Source organism: Perognathus longimembris, chromosome 17, assembly GCF_023159225.1.
Source record: "Perognathus longimembris pacificus isolate PPM17 chromosome 17, ASM2315922v1, whole genome shotgun sequence".
NCBI lineage: Eukaryota > Metazoa > Chordata > Mammalia > Rodentia > Heteromyidae > Perognathus > Perognathus longimembris.
This window is the reverse complement of record NC_063177.1, coordinates 18,359,815-18,381,914: the sequence shown is the minus strand read 5'-3', so window position 1 is coordinate 18,381,914 and position 22,100 is coordinate 18,359,815. Positions and strand designations below refer to the sequence as shown.

The following is a 22,100-nucleotide window of genomic DNA, read 5'->3' as shown; positions in this document are numbered from 1 at the left end:
AGTGCCACTTCCAGGTTTTTCTGTATATATGGTGCTGAGAATCGAACCCAGGGCTCAAGCATGCATGGCAAGCACTCTACCACTAGGTCACATTCCCACCTCCAGTTCAGTCATTATTAACTATTTAGAACCTTTTGTTGTGGTTAATCAGGTACCTCTTTTGCTCTGGCAGAACAATAACTTAGGTTTCAGTTTGTACTAATAATATAGTAAATATATTTCTTATTTGAAGAAATAAACTTTGACTCACTTGTTAATTTTTTTTTTTTTTTTTTTGCCATTCCTGGAGCTTGAACTCAAGGCCTGGCTTCCTTTTGCTCAAGGCTAATACTCTACCACCTGAGCCACAGCACCACTTTTGCCTTTTTCTCTTTATGTGGTGCTGAGGAATCAAACCCAGGGCTTCATGCATGCTAGGCAAGCACTCTACCGCTAAGCCACATTCCCAACCCCTGTTTGTTTGTTTGTTTTTTTCCATTACTGGGCCTTGGACTCAGGGCCTGAGCACTGTCCCTGGCTTCTTGCTCAAGGCTAGCACTCTGCCACTTGAGCCACAACGCCACTTCTGGCCATTTTCTATATATGTGGTGCTGGGGAATCGAACCCAGGGCTCCATGTATATGAGGCAAGCACTCTTGCCAGTAGGCCATATTCCCACCCCCTGTTTGTTTACTTTTAAACAGGATTCTGCTAAGTAGCCCAAGTTGGGTCTCTAATCTCCTGGCTCCATCTCTGGAGTTCTGGGATTATAACATGCACTACCATTCCTAGCTTGACTCATACTTTAAAAAAATTGAGTTTAAATTTATGTGTAATATAGTTTGCAGACTTTGAAAGTAAAAGTTAATAATTGTTGACAAAGTTCAAGATACAGAATCAAGATCCAGGATTTTTCCCTCTCCCCTGAAAATTGTTTCTCACTCTGCCTTACCTTTACACCAGAAAATTGTTCATATGATTTCTATCACTCTGTTTTCCAGCTCTAGAATTTTAGGTGTTCTCATATAGCATATTTATGTTGTCTTCTTTCACTGTAGTATAATGTGAGATTGTTGTACAATTACATTTTACTGAAAATGGATTTTTTTCTCTTTAACAGTAACTTAACATTTTTCCATTTTTATCTTTTTCTTCAGTAAATTTAAAAATAATTGAATAGCTGGGTGCTGGTGGCTCACAGCTGTAATCCTAACTACTCAGAAGGCTGAGGTCTGAGGATCACAGTTCTAAACCAGACTGGCACCAAAAAAAAAAAGAATAGAAGAAATTAGCAGTTTGATTATAAGAAATGAACAAAGTACTAGTGTAGGCATTTATTTTCAAATAGAATATTGAAATTTTTGGAACAAATTTCAAATATTCAAATAAAATGTTGAGGAAGTTCCTAGTTAGAAAATTGAGGAAGATCCTAGTTACAACTGCTGAATATTTAATTTTTCCTGTTTTTTTCCCTTGCTGTTGCAGCAGTAAATATTTAATACTTTAAGTTAAGAATTGGTTAGTTTTGGAAGAGTGCTGGTGGCTTATGTCTATAATCCTGGCTGCTCAGAAGACTGAGATCTGGAGATCAAAGTTTGAAGCTAGCTGGAGCAGACAAATCCTCAAGACTTATCTCCAAGCTGGAAGTAGAACACCAGTTTGTTTGTTTGTTTGTTGTTTTTGGCCAGTCCTGGGGCTTGGACTCAGGGCCTGAGCACTGTCCCTGGCTTCTTTTTGCTCAAGGCTAGCACTCTGCCACTTGAGCCACAGCGGCACTTCTGGCCATTTTCTGTATATGTGGTGCTGGGGTATTGAACCCAGGGCCTCATGTATACGAGGCAAGCACTCTTGCCACTAGGCCATATCCCCAGCCCCAGAACACCAGTTTTGAGCACAGACAAACAAGAGCTTGAGGCCCTGAGTTCAAGCCCCAGTATTGGTGTGCATGCACATAAGCAAACACAGAATCGGTTACTTTTGTTACTGTATCCAGTTTTTTTTTCCTTTGTGGTCCCTTACAGCAATTTTGTGAGAATTATGTTCACATAGTCACCAACTTACCAGTATTTCAACTTAATGATGCAGAAGCAGTTCACATTTAGTAGGATTATAGTGCCTGATTCCAAAACTGTACTCCTATTCTATCCTGCCTTATTTTAGTACAGTTGCAAAATGTTAATGGGATATAGAGGATAAAAGAATTTACTTAACTACAGGAAAACCAAAGGGGGAATAGGCATTTAAACAACTTTTCAGGCTAGTTTAGATTTAAATGGGTAAAAAAGATAGGGTGAAGATAACTCCAATTGCAAGAGAACAGCAAGAAATACAGAATAGTATAAGAGCATAATTTAGGGAGTAATGTGGTTAGAGGAATGTGTTAAGGAAAACATGGTTGCAAAAGGAGGTTGTTTTTTTTCTTTTTTAAAACAGGATTGGGGTGATTGTGGACTACCTTGTATGAAATTTGAACTAGACATTTTAAAGTTGTTTTTGAATAGTTCAGTGGTACAAAATCTTATTTGTACCTTTAGAGATAACTCTTGAGCCAGGTGCTGGTGGCTCATGCCTGTAATCTAGCTGAGATCTGAGGATTGCAGTGGGTCGGATTGGGCAGTTCACATCCAGCCTGGGCAGGAAAGTCCATGAGATTCTTATCTCCAATTAACCACCGGAAAACTGGAAGTGGCTCAAGTGGTAGAATGCCAGCCTTGAGCAAAAAGAAGCTGGGAACAGTGCTCAGGCCCTGAGTTCAAGCCCCGGGGCTGGCAAAAAAAAGGGGGGGGGATAGTGGGAGGGAACAAGGAATTAGGATTGAGGTGCTTATTAAAAGTCTTCTATACTGGTGTTGGTGGCTCATACCTGTAATCTTAGCTACTCAGGAGACTAAGGTCTGGAGGTTCAAGGTTTTGAGGCCAGCTTGAGCACAAAGTTCATTAAATTCCATCTCCAAAATAACCATAAAAAAGCAGAGCTGGAGTTGTGGCTTAAGTAGTGGAGCACCAACCTAGCAAATGCAAGGCAATGAGGTCAAGCCCTAGGATTGCCAACAAGCTTTACAGCACAGATGAGAGCTGAAATGTTTTTTCTTTTGCTATTCCTGGGGCTTGAACTCCATGTCTGAGCACTGTCCCTGGCTTCTTTTTGCTCAAGGCTAGCACTCTACCACAGCTCAACTTCTGGCTCTTTCTATATATGTGGTGCTGAGGAATCGAACCTAGGGCTTCATATATGCTAGACAAGCACTCTGCCATTAGGCCACATTCCCAGCCCCAGAGAGAGAAAGAGAGAGATGAGAATTTTTAACTACAGTAATACTGATAGGAATCAGACAGGACAAATAGAAAACATATGGAAATAAACAGAATTTAGAAGCTAACTGAATATACAGGAAAAATGTCTTTTTCTATTCTAAGTATTTCTAAGTTACTTTTCTAAGTTTCTAAAAAAGTTAACATATGATGAAGAAGAAGCAAATTGATACATAATCTCTGCAGTGGAAAAGTAGATGCATTTTTATTAACAGATTTTTTTAAACAGTCTTAGATTTCATCCTGTTCCCTGATGCTAGAGATAGATCTCAAGAATTCTAGAAGAATGTTCTATCACTTGACTATACCTCTACCCCAGGATGTTTATCCTTATGTAAGATTTTTTTTTTGTCACTTCCTTCCTTTTAAAAAAACATTGAGGCTGGGTACTGGTGGCTCACACCTGTAATCCTAGCTATTCAGGAGGCTGAGATCTGGGGATTTTTCCAGAAAACTGGAAGTAGCCCTGGCTCGAGTGGTAGAGCACTAACCTTGAGCTGAAGAGCTCAGGGACAGTGCCCAGGCCCTGAGTTCAAGCCCCACAATCGACCAAAAAAAAATTGAGATACATAGCTGGTGCTGCTGTAATTGTAACTTATCAGGAGGCTGAGAGCTGAGGATCATGGTTTGAAACTAGCTTGGGCAAGAAAAACCTATGAGACTCTTATTTCCACTTACCCAGTAAAACGAGATATGTAGGTATGGCTGAAGTGGTAGAGTGTCAGCCTCGAGTTAAGTCCCTGAGTTCAAGCCCCAGTATCAGTACACAAGGCAAAACCCAGAACAACAAAGCCTGTTTAGCATAGTTATCTATTAAAAAAAAAAATCTGATGAGCCCTAGCTTTCCTGCTAACTGAAATGTACAGAGGGGTTACAGTTACATACATCAGGTAATGAGTACATTTCTTTTTGAACAGTGTTGCTTCTTCCCTCTGTAAATTCTTTTGATACACATTTACTATACCTGCAGAGAACTGTGAAGCAAAGCTTAATATAGAAACAACAAAAAAGCAGTTCCCGAAGCAATTGAGAACCTAAATTTTAGATCACACTTTTTTCCCAGTAGTCCAGCAGAGGGGGCCCTACTATGTAAGTTTTATTTTATGTATTTTTAAAAATTTTTATTGTCAAACTGATGTACAGAGAAGTTCGTTTCATATGTTAGGCATTGGATACATTTCTTTTTTTTGGCCAGTCCTGGGCCTTGGACTCAGGGCCTGAGCACTGTCCCTGGCTTCCCGCTCAAGGCTAGCACTCTGCCACTTGAGCCACAGCGCCGCTTCTGGCCGTTTTCTGTATATGTGGTGCTGGGGAATCGAACCTAGGGCCTCGTGTATCCGAGGCAGGCACTCTTGCCACTAGGCTATATCCCCAGCCCCTGGATACATTTCTTGTACTGTTTGTTACCTCCTCCCTCATTCCCTCCCCCTTTCCCTCTCCCCCCATGAGTTGTTCAGTTGATTTACACCAAAGTTTTACAAGTATTGCTTTTGTAGTCGTTTGTCTTTTTTACCCTGTGTCTCTCGATTTTGGTATTCCCTTTCAGTTTCCTAGTTCTAATACCAGTATACACAGTTTCCAATGTACTCAGATAAGATACAGAGATAGTGCAGGTACAACCACAGGAATTATGTATTCTTATATTGAGTTTAATAGAAAAATAGGCCCGGGGCCAGTGACTCACATCTGCAATCCTAACTACTAAGGAGGCTGAGATCTCAGGATCATGATTCAAAGCCATCCTGAGCAACAAAGTGTGTGACTCATCCCAATTTCGCCAAAAAGCTGGAAGTAGAGCTGTAGCTCAAGTGGTTAACAGAACTTTGATTTGATTTAAATAGCTCCTTTTAAGATTATCAGAACTAATTTAACTATTTAAGAAATGTAGGAGGTGGGAATATGGCCTAGTGGTAGTGTGCTTGCCTCACATAGGTGAAGCCCTGGGTTCAATTCCTCAGCACCACATATATAGAAAAAGCCAGAAGTGGCATTATGGCTCAAGTGGTAGAGTGCTAGCTTTAAGCCAACAAAGTAAAATAGGACAAAGTGAGCTGTCAAATTGGGGCACCCAAATGACAAGGGCTGTGAAAAACAAGTGTTTTGTGGTATTGAACACAGCGCAATATATCCCATAACCTCACTCCCTCTATCTTTCATCCCACCTTGAAATGATTTCAACAAGTTTCATACATGTAGTTATAGTTTTGTTTTTTATTTTATTTCATTCATTTAATTAATTAATTTATTTATTTTGGCCAGTCCTGGGGCTCGGACTCGGTCTGAGCACTGTCCCTGGCTTCTTTTTGCTCAAGGCTAGCACTCTACCATTTGAGCCCACAGTGCCACCTCTGGCCTTTTCTATATATGTGGTGCTGAGGAATCGAACCCAGGGCTTCATGTGTACAAGGCAAGCACTCTTGCCACTAGGCCATATTCCCAGCCCCAGTTTTATATTTTTATACTGATTTCCATAGTGGCCGGACTAATATACTCTCCCATGAACTGTGTAGGGATGCACCCCTCCCCATCCCTGTCACTCTTTGCTCTTTATTTTCTTGAGGCTGACTAGAATGTTTAGATTTTGAGTAAACACAGTGGCTGGGGCTGGGAATATGGCCTAGTGGCAGAGTATTTGCCTTGGATACATGAAGCCCTAGGTTTGATTCCTCAGCACCACATATATAGAAGAAGCCGGAAGTGGCACTGTGGCTCAAGTTGGCAGAGTGCTAGCCTTGAGCAAAAAGAAGCCAGGGACAGTGCTCAGGCCCTGAAGGTTCAAGCCCCAGGACTGGCAAAAAAAAGAGAAAGAACACAGTGTCTTGTATCGTTTTTGCCTCCCTACTGAAGTGAGCAAGTGTTCCTTTTTTTTCCCCTGTGTCCTTACCACACATTATTTATTTTTAAATAGCCTTTTCCTTGAGGGATAAAGTAAGCAATTCATTATGGTTTTAACATGCATTTCTCTAAGTGACTGATGCTGAATTTCTTCTTGTGCTTATTGGCCATTTGTGTTTCTTTACTGGGGAATTATTTTCAATTTTTTTGCCTTTTTTTTTCCCCCTTCAGTTGTACCTCTTTGTTCTGGAGTCCAGTCTCAGGAATAAAACTTACACATATTTTCTTTCATTCTGTGGGTTGCTTTTTCACTCTAAATTTAAATAGCATCCTTTTGTTGTATTAAATAGTATCTTAAGTTTAGCCAGGCACTGGTGGCTCAGACCTGTAATTCTAGCTATTCGGGGAGGCTGAGATCTGAGGATAGCAGCTCAAAACCAATCCTCAGCAGAAAAACCTGTGAGACTCTCACCTCCATTTAACCACCAAAAGTAGAGCTGTGGCTCAAGTAGTAAAGCACTAGCCTTGAGTGAAAAAGTCTGGTGAAAGTAGAAGGACCTGAGTTCAAGCCCCAGTATTGGCACATACAGCAACAACAACAACAAAAATTATCTAATTTTAGTTAAGTGCTAGTTACCTGTTTTCTCTTTGACTAAAAAACATTGACAAATCCACGCTTGTGGGTGCCAGTCCTGAGGCTTAAATTCAGGGTCCAGACTCTCCTTTTTTTTCCTTTGCTCAAAGCTGGCGTTCTACCACATGAGCCACAGCTCTGCTTCTAGCCCTTTTGGCAATTAATTGGAGATAAGAGTTTCATGGACTTTCCTGTGCAGGTTGGTTTCTTTGATCCTCAGAACTCAGTCTCTTGAGTAGCTAGGATTACAGTCTTGAGTAATGAGTGCCTGGCTCCTCCAGCACTTTTTTTTTTTTTTGGCCAGTCCTGGGCCTTGGACTCAGGGCCTGAGCACTGTCCCTGGCTTCTTCCCGCTCAAGGCTAACATACTCTGCCACTTGAGCCACAGCGCCGCTTCTGGCCGTTTTCTGTATATGTGGTGCTGGGGAATCGAACCTAGGGCCTCGTGTATCCGAGGCAGGCACTCTTGCCACTAGGCTATATCCCCAGCCCTCCTCCAGCACTTTTAAACAACACTTTTTTCCCTTTTATATCTACTATTACCAAATAAAGGGATATATTATCAGTTTGGTTCTTACTTGTAAATAATCTCTACTCCCAATACATTTCACCAGGTGCTAGATTTTTCTTTGTCTTTAATATTTGAAAATTTCATCCCAATGTGAAATGTCTCAGTGTTTAGTAAATTCTTTTACTTTAAGAACTCAAAGCTGCTGGGAAAATGGATGGCCTGGTGGCAAGAGTGTTTACCTTGTATACATGAAGCCCTGGGTTCGATTCCCCAGCACCACATATATAGAAAATGGCCAGAAGTGGCATTGTGGCTCAACTGGCAGAGTGCTAGCCTTGAGAAAAAACAACAACAACAAAAATCAATGTTATTTTGGGCTGGGAATATGGCCTAGTGGCAAGGGTGCTTGCCTGGCATACATGAAGCCCTGAGTTCGATTCCCCAGCACCACATATATAGAAAACGGCTAGAAGTGGCGCTGTGGCTCAAGTGGTAGAGTGCTAGCCTTGAGCGGGAAGAAGCCAGGGACAGTGCTCAGGCCCTGAGTCCAAGCTCAGGACTGGCAAAAAAAAAAAGAACTTAAAGCTTCCACCTTATGGATACCTTCCCTCTATTGTTTTCCCCTCTGGAGTTCCTATTAAGCAAATTTTGTAGCAGTGTGAATATTTCCCTATTCTTAATTTTCTATATTTTTCTCTAGTGCATTCTGAGAGAATTCTTGACTTTCATCTTTTCATTCACTAATAATTTAAATTCAGGTTATTTCATTGATAATATTTTAAGCTTTAACGTATTTTTAATGGATACAAAATATTATCACCAAGAGATTAATTCTTCCAGTTAATTCAGTTTTATAATTAATTTTCTTGATATTCACAAATAATCGGCCATTTTTGTTTTGCTTGTTTCTGTATTTAAGGTCCGGGCATTATTTTGTATTCATGGCACTTGGCTCTAATCCTAGCACTTGGGAAGCCAAGATCTGAGTGTACGGCCCACTTGGGCTACATAGCAGTACTATCACAAACAAACAAAAGTGTGCCCCAGCCATGTTTGTTACTGTTTCTTACTTATAAAGAAGGCTTGGAGCTTTGGGCACGGTATATTGCATCCTACCTAAGCAGAATTCCAGTTATTCCTGTCCCCGAGCCAATTATTTAACTGACACTACGATGTTCACTATTTCCAGCTAAGGCAGAGATGAGATTTCTATTTGCCTTCCTCAAAGAAGGCGGTATGTGTTGATCCACATCTGCATTGCTGCTTTTTATGTGAAGTCCCCAACTAATTTCTCTTGCTTTTTTTTTCTTTTTCTTTCGTCGTGGGGTTTTAACTCTGGGCCTGGGTGCTGACTCTGAGCTCAAGACTAGCTCTCTGCCACTTGAACCACAGCACCACTTCTGGTTTTCTGGTGGTTAATTGGAGGTAAAGAGTCTCACAGACTTTACTGCTCAGCCTGGGTTTGAACTGTGATCCTCAGATCTCAGCCTCGTGAGTAGTGAGGATTACAGGCGTTGAGTCAGTGATGCCCAGCTCTCTCTTGTCTTTATATCCTTTTGTACCCTTGATACCTTTCCTACTATTTTGGTGTGTGATTGGGGGTGAAGCAGTTTGCTGGACTTTGAAATCAGGACTTTGTATTTGCCAGACAGAAGTTTTATCATTTGATTCCTGCCCCTAGACCTCCTTCCTTTTGTTATTTTTTGAATAGAGTCTATTTTGCCAAGGCCAGTTTGGACCACCATCCTCCTATTTATGCTTTTTGTAGAACTCAGATGACAGGTATATGCTAACATTCCTAGCTTTAATGGTTGAGTTGGATCTTGCTGACTTTGTCTGGCTGACCTTGTACCTGGATCCTCCTAATCCCATAACTCCTAAGTAGATACGATTATAGGCATGAGCCATCTGCCAGGCCCATTCCCACCTTTTCTAGCATCCAGCCTCAGTGGGTGGTTTGATTTGCCGTCTGTGTTCTTCAAGATTCCAGTTCACTGAGAATATCCCTTCTTGTTTTCTATCATGATTATGGAATTCTTATCAGTCATTTCAAGAATTTAGAAGAAGGGGGCTTCAATGTGTGCTAACTTGTCAGCTTGTACCAGAGCTTTGAATTTAGGGTTCCTAACTAATATTATTAGGCAAATTGTTTAATCTCTCTTAGTCTTAAGTGTTTACATTAAAAGGAAAAAAACCCTATATTCCTAAAGTTTACTTTAAAAATAGTATATACTAGTGTCTAATATATGCACAATCCATAGAAGTGCAATAAGTCATATCTATATTCAATAAAATCTTCTCTGTCTGCTGTAATTACTGTCATTAATCATTAGTTGTCTGAAAGTTTCCTGTGCTGTCTCCATCCACTGTGTTTATTAGTAATATTTAATAGCCTAGGTTTTGTGACTTTTGATAGAATTCTGATTTCCAGGTTGGGCTGTGGCATTGGCTAGGAATCATTAGAAATATTCCATAAACAAACAATATTCACAGTTAATTTTTTGAGTTATTGTTTTATTGGTTTGCATGCAGTCATACCTTTTACTCATCTTATTTAACTGACACTTTCTAATTAGAAGATAGTAGAAGCTTTACCTCTGAATTTGCTATGTTAAATGATAAAATTAGTTTTCTATTTTTATAAACCGACACACAGCTATATACTGACAGGCTTTGATATTGCTTAGTCCAGCTTTACCATAAAAATCATTTCTAAAAGTCTTATTTCTATGTTCCAGTATGTATAGTCAGATAAAAAGTAATAATCCCCCATCTCACTCTTGGATTCATCAAAAACTCAAAATAAAATAGATCAGATCACTTTCTGAAACAAAATTACTTTATTAGTTTAGTAATAATTTGAGGTTACTTTAAAGATAAGAAGCAGCATTTGGGAGGAGATTCATTTCCTGCCTTGGAGCTTTATCTGCAAGAACTACATCTTAGTGTCAAGAGATTGTATGTTTGTAACAAAACTCTAATAAAAGTCTGTACTGGGGACACTACACACCTGACTTGGTCATTGTGATTATATATTAGGTGCCAAACTATTGCTTGTCTTTTGAGGAAAAAAGTATTACCAAGTGTATTTCATTAAGTTTTGGTCTGAGAAGGAAGGGTTATAAGACCTTTGATTCTTTATTCTAAGGATGTTGGTTGTTGGCCAACATGGTTAATTACATTTCTTTTGAAAATAAGTTTCTAAAAAAATAAACTTACGGGCTGGGGATATAGCCTAGTGGCAAGAGTGCCTGCCTCGGATACACGAGGCCCTAGGTTCGATTCCCCAGCACCACATATACAGAAAAACGGCCAGAAGCGGCGCTGTGGCTCAAGTGGCGGAGTGCTAGCCTTGAGCGGGAAGAAGCCAGGGACAGTGCTCAGGCCCTGAGTCCAAGACCCACGACTGGCCAAAAAATAAAAATAAAAAATAAAATAAACTTACAGGGTTTTCCTTGTTGGTGAGTTAAAGAATAATTGGAAGATCTGTTGTTTGTTTTTGTGCCCCTAGTTTTGGCTGATAAAACATAGGATATTAAAACCATATGGTAAAGTTTATTGTTTTTTTGACTCTATGTGAGTGTTAGAAAACAACTTTATTTTTTCCTATCAGCAATCCCAAACTGCCCTTTTTTGTACACACCTGTTCTGCTCCTTCCGTTTTTGTCATGTCTTTCCATCTCACAGAGGCAAGTGAGATTATTATTTCAGAACTACTTTGAACACACCCTTGTATGTCCACATAGAGACATCTGTTTGCTTTCTGGAGCTGATATTGCTCAGCGAAGGAGAGCGCTAATACACATGCAGCAGATTTCTTTTTGAAACACATACAGAGTTGTTAATGTTTTCAATTCAAATGATGCTCAGATTAGCTTGCACAAGCTTTCCTTGTTTTCAATAATTTTCCTCTTCAACCTTGATATCTTTTTTATTTATTATTAATTGGACATAAATTTTTTTACAAGGTGTTGTGCAAAGAGGGTGCAGTTACATAGTAGGGCAGTGTGTACATTTCTTATGATATCTTACGACCTGTTTTTCTATCCCTTGTCTAGGTCAGGTTGACATATATGCAATATACAATGTATCAAGAACATATACAGTATTCACAGACTTGGTCTCTACTGTCTCTCCGTCTCCCTTTGTTAACAGTCATATATCAGGGAGATCATGCCCCTTTGTTTTCTGTGTTCTAGGCTTGTCTCACTCAACATTATTTGTTCGAGTTCTGACCATTTCCCTGCGAATAACAGTATTTCACCATTCCTAATCGCTATGTAGTATTCCATTGTGTATAAGTACCATATTTTTTGGATCCATTCGTCTGTGGAGGGGCATCTGGGTTGTTTCCATATTTTAGCTATTGTGAATTGTGCTGCGATAAACATGGAAGTACAAATGCCTTTTTGATATCTTGGATTTTGCTGTTTAGGATAGATGCCTAGGAGTGGTATGGCTGGGTCATAGGGTAGGTCTATATTGAGCTTTTTGAGAAACCTCCATACTGTTCTCCAAAGTGGTTGTACTAATTTGCACTCCCACCAACAATGGAGAAGGGTTCCTCTTTCCCCACAGCCCCTCCAGCATTTGTTGTTTCCTGAGTTCAGAGTATAGGCCATTCTAACGGGTGAGGTGGTATCTCAGGGTTGTTTTTATTTGCATTTCCTTTACTAGCAGGGATGTTGAGCATTTCTTCATATGTTTCTTTGCCATTTTTATATCTTCTCTTGTGAAGTCTCTCTTTAGCTCTTTTGCCCATTTCCTAATAGGTTTATTGGGCTTGGAGGGGCTTAGTTTTTTGAGTTCTCTGTAGATGACCGATATCAGGCCTTTGTCTGTTGCTGTGCTGGTAAATATCCTTTCCCATATCGTTGGCTGTCTTTCTATTTTGGTGGCTATGTCCTTAGCTGTGCAGAAACTTTTTAATTTGTAGTAGTCCCATTTGTCGAGTCTTTCCCCTATTTGTTGTGCCCCTGGGACTCTATTCAGGAAGTTCCTTCCTGTGCCTATAAGTTCTAGTGTCTTTCCTACTCTGTCCTTCAGTAGTTTCAAGGATTCAGGTCTGATGTTGAAGTCCTTGATCCATTTTGAGTTGATCTTGGTGCATGGTGATAGGCTTGGGTCTACTTTGAGTTTTCTGCATATGGCTGCCCAGTTCTCCCAGCACCAGTAGTTGAAGAGGCTATGTTTATTCCATTGTATGTCTTTAGCTCCTTTGTCGAATATCAGTTGGCTGTAAGAGTGCGGTTTTATTTCTGGGTCTTCAATCCTAATCCACTGGTCTTCCGATCTGTTTTTATACCAATACCATGCTGTTTTTGTTATGATGGCCTTGTAGTAGAGCTTGAAGTCAGGTATTGTGATACCTCCTGCACTGCTTTTTTTGCCTAGAATTGCTTTGGCTATTCTAGGTTTTTTGCTGTTCCATATGAATTTATGGATTGGTTTCTCTATTTCAGTGAAGAATGTGGCTGGGATTTTGATAGGTATTGCATTGAATTTGTATAACAATTTGGGCAATATGGCCATTTTCACTATATTGATTCTGCCTACCCATGAGCATGGGAGGTCTTTCCATCTCCTTGTGTCTTCTTTGATTTCCCTTATTAGATTTTTGTAGTTTTCATTGAATAGGTCTGTCACGTCCTTGGTTAAGTTGATCCCTAGGTACTTTATTCTTTTTTTGGCTACTGTAAATGGAATTGTTTCCATAATTTCCTTTTCTGTTTGTCTATTGCTGGTGTACAGAAAAGCTGCTGACTTTTGTGGGTTGATTTTGTATCCTGCTACTTTGCCAAATTGGTTTATTAGGTGTAGGAGTTTGGGTACTGAGTTTTTTGGGTCCATCAGATATAAGATCATGTCGTCTGCGAATAGGGATAACTTGATTTCTTCCTTGCCGATGTGGATCCCTTTGATGTCCTCCTCTTGCCTTATTGCTATGGCTAGGGATTCCAGCACTATGTTGAACAGAAGTGGGGAGAGTGGGCATCCTTGTCTTGTTCCTGAGTTTAGGGGGAATGATTTAAGTTTCTCTCCATTTAATATATTAGCAGTTGGTCTGTTGTATATGGCTTTTATTGTTTTGAGGAATGTTCCATCTATTCCTGTTCTCTCCAAAGCTTTTAACAGGTATGGATGTTGTATTTTGTCAAAGGCTTTTTGGGCATCGACTGAGATAACAATGTGAATCTTGATTTTAGTTCTGTTTATGTGGTGAATTACGTTGATTGATTTACGGATGTTGAACTATCCTTGTGACTGAGGGATGAAGCTTACTTGGTCGTGATGTATGATATTCTTGATCAGTTTCTGGATCCTATTAGCTAATATTTTATTGAGGAGCTTTGCATCTGTGTTCATTAGTGATATTGGTCTGTAGTTCTCTTTTTTTGTTGGATCTTTGCCTGGTTTGGGAATGAGTATGATATTAGCTTCGTAGAATGAGTTTGGGATTTCTCCCTCCGTTTCTATTTCGCGGAAGAGTTTGAGGACTAAAGGTTTTGTAGAATTCGTTGGTGAATCCATCTGGGCCTGGGCTTTTCTTAGTAGGGAGGTTCTTGATTACCTCCTGTATCTCACCGTAAGTTATTGGTTTATTTAGTTGATTTATTTCTTCTTGGTTCAGTTTGGGCAGTTTGTACTTCTCTAAGAATTGATCCATTTCCGTAAAATTATTGTTTTTTGCTGAGTAGAGGTTTTGGAAATAGCTCCTTATGATTGTTTGAATATCGTGTGTACTTGTTGTAATTTTTCCAGTGGAGTCCCTGATTTTACGAATATGAGTCTCTTCTCTTCTTTTTTTTTGTAAGTCTTGCAAGGGGTCTGTCAATTTTGTTTATTTTCTCAAAGAACCAGCTTTTAGTCTTATTTATTTGTTGAATGGTCTTTCTATTTTCAATCAGATTTATCTCTTCTTTAATCTTTGTGATCTCTCCCCTCCTAGTCGTTTTAGATTCTGTCATTTCTTGTTTCTCCAGTTGTTTTAGTTTCATCGTGAGGGTATTCACCTGCGCTGCTTCCATTCTTTTAATGTGGGTGCTGAGTGCAATGATCTTGCCCCTCAGTACTGCCTTAGCTGTGTCCCATAGGTTTCTTTGTGATGTGTTTTCTTTGTCATTGTGGCTTATGAATTCGTTGATTTCATCTTTAATTTGATCTGTGGCCCAAGTGTTGGATAGCAGCGTGGGGTTTAGCCTCCAAGAGTGTGTATAGGCTCTGTGGTATCCTTTGTTGTTGAGGGTTACCTTTAATCCACTGTGATCAGATATAATACATGGGATGACGTCAATACTTTTGTATTTGCTGAGGTTCTTTGTGTGGGCTATGACGTGGTCTATTTTGGAATATGATCCATGGGCTGCTGAAAAGAAGGTGTATTGGGTCTCTGTAGGGTGAAAGGTTCTATATAGGTCTGTTAGATCCATTTGGGAAATGGTGTTATTTAGGTCCTCAGCTCCCTTACTAATCCTCTGGGTGTTGGATCTGTCTCTTGGAGAGAGAGGAGTATTAAAGTCACCCACTATGATTGTGTTTGCGTCTATCTTGCTCTGTAATTCTTTGAGAATTTGCTTGACATATGTCGGGCCTCTTTTGTTTGGTGAGTATACATTTATCACCGTGATTTCTTGATTCTGGATTTTTCCTTGTATTAATATGTAGTGTCCTTCTTTGTCTTTTTGAGTGGACTTTAAAGAGAAGTCCAGCTTGTCTGAGATCAGAATGGCTACACCTGCCGTTTTGGTGGATGCATTTGCTTGGTAGATCTTGCTCCATCCTTTCACTCGAAGCCTGTTTTTGTCCCTTGCTGTAAGGTGGGTCTCTTGTAGACAGCAGAGGTCAACTTTTTGTTTGCGAATCCATTCTGCCAGTCTGCTCCTCTTTATCAGGGAGTTTAAGCCATTTATATTTAAAGAGATCAAGGATAAGGGTGTTTTTTCTCCTTCCATTTTCTTGTTGGCTGTTTTTTCTTCTTTCTTTTTTTTTTCTTGTCTTTAGTGAGCTTGTGTTTCTGCTGGACTTTGGCTATTGAAGTTTCTTTCTGATTCTGTCTGTGTGTCTTTTACAATCTATGTTGGGTGGGGATCCCCTCTTAATATTCGCTGTAGGGCTGGTTTTTTATTCACATACTCCTTTAGCTCCTCTTTGGTGTGGAAAGATCTGGTTCTCCCTTCGAATGTGAACTCCAATTTCGCTGGATATTTGATCCGAGGTTGTAAATTGTTATTCTGGAGTAATTGGATGGTGTTCTTCCACTCACTTCGAGCTTGGTAAGTTTGTGTGGATAAGTCGGATGTTATTCGAATCCTCTTCCCATTGAAAAAAGTTTCCTTCTTCGCTTTGGCTGAATTCAGAATTTGCTCTTTAATCTTGAAGTCTGTAGTCTTGAATATTATGTGCCTTGGGGTGGCTTTCCTGGGGTCTGGTCTGCCAGGTGTCCTGTAGGCTTCGGTTACCTGGAAGGGTCCCCTGTGAGATTGGGAAAGTTTTCTGCAATAACTTTATTGAGAACATGATTAAGCCCTCTGTTATGATATTCGGCTCCTTCTTCTATTCCAATTATGCGCAGGTTATATCTCTTGTCTTTGTCCATTAGTTCCTGGATTAGTCTTCCCTGAAGCTTCACCTTTTCTTGGAGTGTGGTCATTTTCTGGTTGTTGTCAGCTGCTTCATCGTCCAGGCGAGAGATTCTGGATTCTATATGGTCTACTCTTTGTGTTATGGTTTCAATTGCGGAGTTTATGGATGTCAGAGAGCTGTTTATGGTTGTCATATCACCTCTGATCGTGGAGATTTCTGCCTTTAAAGAGTTGTATTTTAAATCTATTTTTTCATGCATTTCAATTCTCAGGATGTGTTGATTTTCTTTAAAGGCAGCTTGCATTGTATCCATTTTTGCTTCCATTTCTTTAAAGCAGGCTTGCATTGCATCCAGTTTTGCTTCCATTTCTTTCTTGGCTTCCTGGGTGTCCTTCCAGATTTCCGCTCTAAATTCCTAGAATTGTTTTCTGATTTCATTTCTGACGCTTTCGATCATTCCTGTTAACATGGCCTCATTTGCTTTTTTAGTCTCCATCTCCTCTTCAGTCGTGCTGCTTTTTGGAGCTGGCGAGTTGGCTTGTCCTTTGATGAACTGAGTTATGTTTCTTTGTGATTTGTGCATCTGGAGATCTGATGGCTTCTCAGGTTTGGTTTGTAGCTCTTCCCTCCCTCCTGTGTAGACGTGCCTACGGCAGCAGGTGCTGCCGCTGTGGCCCCGCCCACCAGTCCAGGATACGCCTACCAGAGCGGGCGCTGTCGCCGGGGGCCCCGCCCTCCTGTGCGCTGTGCATCCACTGCAACAAGCACTTCGGCGGGATATGCCTCCCAGAGCAAGTCCTGGGTTGTTGGGTTGTGCTTGTGCCCTCCCATGAGTCCGTTGGGGGGGGCGGTATGTGTGGGGTCCAGTGGGATCGACTGTCCGGGTGTGGGTTGGCACCTTCAGTCCTCACCTCTGCTGTGAGTGGGGGACGTGATCAGGCTCAGGTGACCCTGCTGGGCTGGTATTGCCCACCAGCGCCTGTGGTTTTAGTTGTAAGAGTCTGCGAGGTCCAGGCGCCTCGGGTGGGGTTTGCACAACCGGCCGTCTCCCGGCCCCTGTTGGGAAGGGGGCGGGGCCGGTTCTGCCAGTTCAGGAACCTGTGGGGTGTTGGTGCTGCTGGGCCCTTCCCCTGCTAAACTGACTTCCCCGCGCCTGATGGGAGCTTCCCCGCCTGATTTGGGGGTTCTTTGTTCCCTCAGGGGTGGGGGAGGGGGAGGGAGGGCACTCACTTTTGCTGCTTTGTGTGTGTGTCCCACGCAGCCGTTGGCCCTCCAGGGGTTGGCTAAGTGTCGTGGTGGCTTCCCTGGTTCCCGATTTCTGCCGTGCTGGGTTCCTTTGTCCGAACCCGGTGTGGACCCGAACTTCTCGTCGCTGCCGGTTTGTGTCTTGGTCCGCACCCTGCCTTGTGTCCGTGGGGTCTCCCACTATATGAATTCTGCGCTCCTGGCAGCCTGTCTGTCGATCGCCGGGTTCCCCTTTCCCAGCCTGACCCTGTTTGGGCCAGGGTCGGCTGGTGGGGGGAGGGTGCCCCGGTGAATCTCCGGCTCCGTGTAGGTTTTCGGTTCTTCTTTTTTGCTCCTTTTTGTTTTCCTGCGTTTCTCCACTGCTTCTGGCTGCTGGTTTTGCTGGGTTCTTGATGGGGTGTTGGGTGTTGGAGTTCCCAGCTCACTATGCCGTTGGAGCGAGTCGGGGTGCCTCCCTATTCTATCGGCGCCATCCAACCTTGATATCTTGGAGTCATGCCCCTAGCCTGTTTTGTTTTAGTTATTAATGGGATGAGGTTCACGTTTATGTTCAAGTTGTATTAGACTATGATCCTCCTATTTATCTTGTGTAGCTGGGATGACAAGCATGCACCACTATATCCAACTATTAATTGAGATGGGGGGGTCTTGAAATTTTTTGTCCAGAGTAGCTTCCAACTGTAATTGTCCCAATATCCATCTTGTGAGTAGCTAGGATTACAGGCATGAACCACCACAACTGGCTTCTCATTCCCATTGAAACATACTGTGGTATGTTACATATATGTGGACATATATATCCTTCTAAGTTATACTAAGTGGTTTTGAGCATGTGTATGTAAATGTTACTGCATTATAGATTTCATTTTTCCCCAGTTAACTGCATTATAATACATATACCTGGTTGATTTCCATAACTGCAACCTAGTTGATGCACTATACCATGTAAACCCAGTATTTTGTCTATCCTTTGACATAAACACTAATATCCTTAGCTTTCCTGCTACCATAGAAATGCTATGAAAAAAAAATATGTCCCTATACAAGAGTTTCTTTTCTTTTTTTTTTTTTTTGGCCAGTCCTGGGCCTTGGACTCAGGGCCTGAGCACTGTCCCTGGCTTCTTCCCGCTCAAGGCTAGCACTCTGCCACTTGAGCCACAGCGCCGCTTCTGGCCGTTTTCTGTATATGTGGTGCTGGGGAATCGAACCCAGGGCCTCGTGTATCCGAGGCAGGCACTCTTGCCAATAGGCATATCCCCAGCCCCAAGAGTTTCTTTTGACCAGACCTTGGTAGCTCATGCTACAATCCTAGCTGCTCAAAAGGCTGAGATCTAGAGGACCATTGTTTGAGGTCAGCCTAGACAGACTTTCATCTCCAAAATAACCAGCAAAAGGCCAGGCTGAATGCATGGCTTAAGTGTTAGAATGCCAGCCCAATAAGAGGCCCTGAGCCTAGAAAGGGAGGAGGAGGTACTTACTGAAGATATATATTCCAGAAGTAAGATTTCTGAGTTATGGTGCTGGATGCCAATATATACACTTAGATATTACTTCACCATTAAAAGTAACTTTTACAGCCAGATACTCACACCTGTATTCCTAACTACTCAGGAGACAGATCTGAGAATGGAAGTTCAAAGCCAGCCCAAGCAGGAAAGTCTGTGAGACTCTTGTCTCCAATAAACTAATAGAACACAGGAAGTATCCACTTCCTGTAGTTCAGGTGGTAGAGTGCTAGCCTTGAGCAAAAGTGAAGCTCGGGATGATACAAAAGTAATAATTTTTACAAGCCAGAGCTGGTGGCTCATACCTGTAATCTTAGCTACTGAGGAGGCTGAGATTTGAGAATCAAGATTTGAAGCCATCTTGGACAATAATGTCCAAGAGACTTTTTTTTTTTTTTTTTTTGAGGCTGGGACTTGAACTTGGAGCCTAACACTTTTGCTCATTGGCTGGTGCCCCACCAACTGAGTCATGCCTTCAATCCCTGTCCAAGAGACTCTTTAACAAGCAAAGTGCTAGAAGTGGAAATGTTCCACCACTTGCAGAATGTAGCTCAAGTTGGTAAAGTACTACTATCTTTGAGTGAAAGAGTTAAGGTGTAGTGCCCAGACCCTGAGTTCAAGCTCCAGTGTGTTGTGGGAGGACACAGTAACACAAATTTTACATATAGGTCCATAAGCCATGTGAAGTTCACTTTTATATATGTCATGAAGTAGAACTCTAGCATTTGTTTGTTTTTAGAATAACCAGTTTTTCTAATACATCTCTAAATAATACATGCATTTCCTACTGATTTGTGGACTGTCTTTACCATAACATGTTTCTGTATCTTCATCAATCTGCTGTTAAGCTCTTTTTATTGTTTTGTATGTTGCAGGAACTTTGTTATTCTGCATTATTCTAGCTTTGTGTAATTAATCTTACTTAGTAGAGTGAGTCCCCTACTATAAATTTCTTTTTCAAAGCTGGGTGGTTTTACTCTTACAGAAGTACTTTTGGGGGCTTGAACTCAGAGCCTCATGTTCTCACTTGGCTTACTTGTTCATGTCTGCTACTCTACCACTTGAGCCATATCTCCAACCCAGCTTTTCCTTTGTTAGGTGGATCTGGACTCTCATGGAATTTTCTGCTTGGGCTTGTTCTGTACAACTTAGCCTCCTGAATAGCTAGGATTGCAGGGGTGAGCCACTAGTGCCTGGCTTAAATAGGTATCTCAAAGTAAGTTTGTGAAATTGCTTAAAAATTAAAATTTTCTTGAATATTGTATTGGAATGGCCTTGTATGTATATGTTAGATTACAATTCTTTAAGAACTTTATAGAGTTGTAAACTCATTGTAAGCCTTATTCATTTAGACTTCAGTGAGGTAATATTTTGCACCGTTAAGGTTTTATCCTTAGCTGTAGGTTGGTTCCTAGTTACTTTGTACTTTTTTTTTTTTCACTTCACAGCTGTTGTGAGTGGTACCTTATTTTCAAACATGTTTTCCAGTTGCCTGTTGTTGGGTAGAGCAATTATATTGATTTTTTAAGTTGATTCTGTATCTGGCAGTCTTTCTAATCTCATTTACTGTAATACTTTGCTTGCTTCGTCTATTCTAATGTTCATGCCTCTTCTTTTTCCTGTTTATCATATTAGCAAAGTTATACAGAACAAAGCCTCAGTAGATATCTAGACTTACTTCTTTGTGAAATGGAATACAAGCCAGGCACTGTGGTACATGTCTGTAATACCATAAGTGGGAGGAGACTAAGATAGAAGAGCTCAAGTTCAAAGCCAACTTGGACTACATATCTGTCTCCATGAAAGAGATGTGGTGTGGGGGCATAGCTAAAATGGAAAGACAGCAGCCTAGAAAGTGGTAGGCCCTGAGTTCAAACTGAGTCCACTAGTTAGAAAGAAGATAGGATGAGCAAAGATAGATAGATAGATAGATTTGGAGACAGAGTCTCCTTATGTACCCTAGGCTGGCATGTTACTTTTGATCCTTATCCTTCAGCCTTCTTTTTTTTTTTTGTAATTTATTTACTAATTAAACAAATTTTTTGACAAGGTGTTGTGCAAAAAGGGTACAGTTACATAGTAGGGCAGTGTGTACATTTCTTGTGATAACTGACACCCTGTTTTTCTTTCCCTTCCCTAGGTCAGATAGACATATATACAATACACAGTGTACCAAAAACATATACAGTAGCCACGTGGCCTACGCCCAAGAAAATTCGCCTAGGGCTTTAAATGTAATGTCGACATTACACAATATGTCAACAATAGTCTTATATGAACGTACATACATAGCTTTTGAGCTATTGTATTCCACTGAGAGGTCAATTTTTGACCCTTATATGTTGAGTAGTTGTTTGGTTTTAGTTACATAATGTTGGGTCACTGCCCCAGTCCTGTGGGAAATACCATTTGACAAGCAGTTTTTGGTTTCACAGACCTGGTCTCTACTGTCTCTCCGTCACCCCATCTTTTTTTTTTTTTTTTTTTGGCCAGTCCTGGGCCTTGGACTCAGGGCCTGAGCACTGTCCCTGGCTTCTTCCCGCTCAAGGCTAGCACTCTGCCACTTGAGCCACAGCACCGCTTCTGACCGTTTTCTGTATATGTGGTGCTGGGGAATCGAACCTAGGGCCTCATGTATCCGAGGCAGGCACTCTTGCCACTAGGCTATATCCCCAGCCCCCGTCACCCCATCTTAACAGTCATATATCAGGGAGATCATGCCCCTTTGTTTTCTGTGTTCTAGGCTTGTTTCGCTCAACATTATTTGTTCAAGTTCTGACCATTTCCCTGCAAATAACAATATTTCACCATTCCCTTCAGCCTTCTAAATGCTGGTATTACAAAGGTGTTTAGCAATGTCCCTACTTTTGATGCTAGTTTATATATAAACAGTTTCAAAGTTCTTTTCATCAACACTTGGAAAACATCCTATCCATAGTTTTAAAAATTACTTAGATTATCTGTTGTTCTATTTTTACTCCTTTATAGGTGGTCTACTCTGCCCTTGTTTAAGTTTTTCTTTTCTTTTTGAGTTTTGTTTTGTTTTTATATTGTTTCGCTCAAACTGGTGTTCTTCCACTTGAGCCACAGCTCTACTTCTAGCTTTTTGGTGTTTAACTGAAGATTAGGATCTCACTGACTTTTCTGCCAGGGCTGGCTTTGAACCATGATTCTCAGATCTCTGCGTTCTGAGTGGTTAGCATAGTCCAGTGTCTGGCTTGGGTTTTTATTTTTATTAATTAAATTTAGTTGGCAAGGTGTTGTGCAAAAGGGGTACAGTTACATAATAAGGCAATGAGTACATATCTTGTGATATCTTAGACCCTCTCTGGCTTGGTTTTTTAAAAATCTTATTGGAGTTAGCATATATGGTTTATCTCTTTCATCCTCTTTACCCATTCCTAAGCTGTTCCATATAATTTTTGAGTGTTTTTTTAAAAAATCATTTAACACTTCTAACCTTCATTTAAGCATCTTGATGTATACAAGACTAGTGG

The 22,100-nt window shown here is 40.9% G+C and overlaps 1 protein-coding gene across 1 annotated transcript in view; it reads left to right on the top strand.

Annotated features, from left to right (window-relative positions):
* The window catches only part of Nsrp1 (nuclear speckle splicing regulatory protein 1), a 42,707-nt gene that overhangs the window by 2,372 nt on the left and 18,235 nt on the right, over window positions 1-22,100 (top strand). The window lies entirely within an intron of this gene.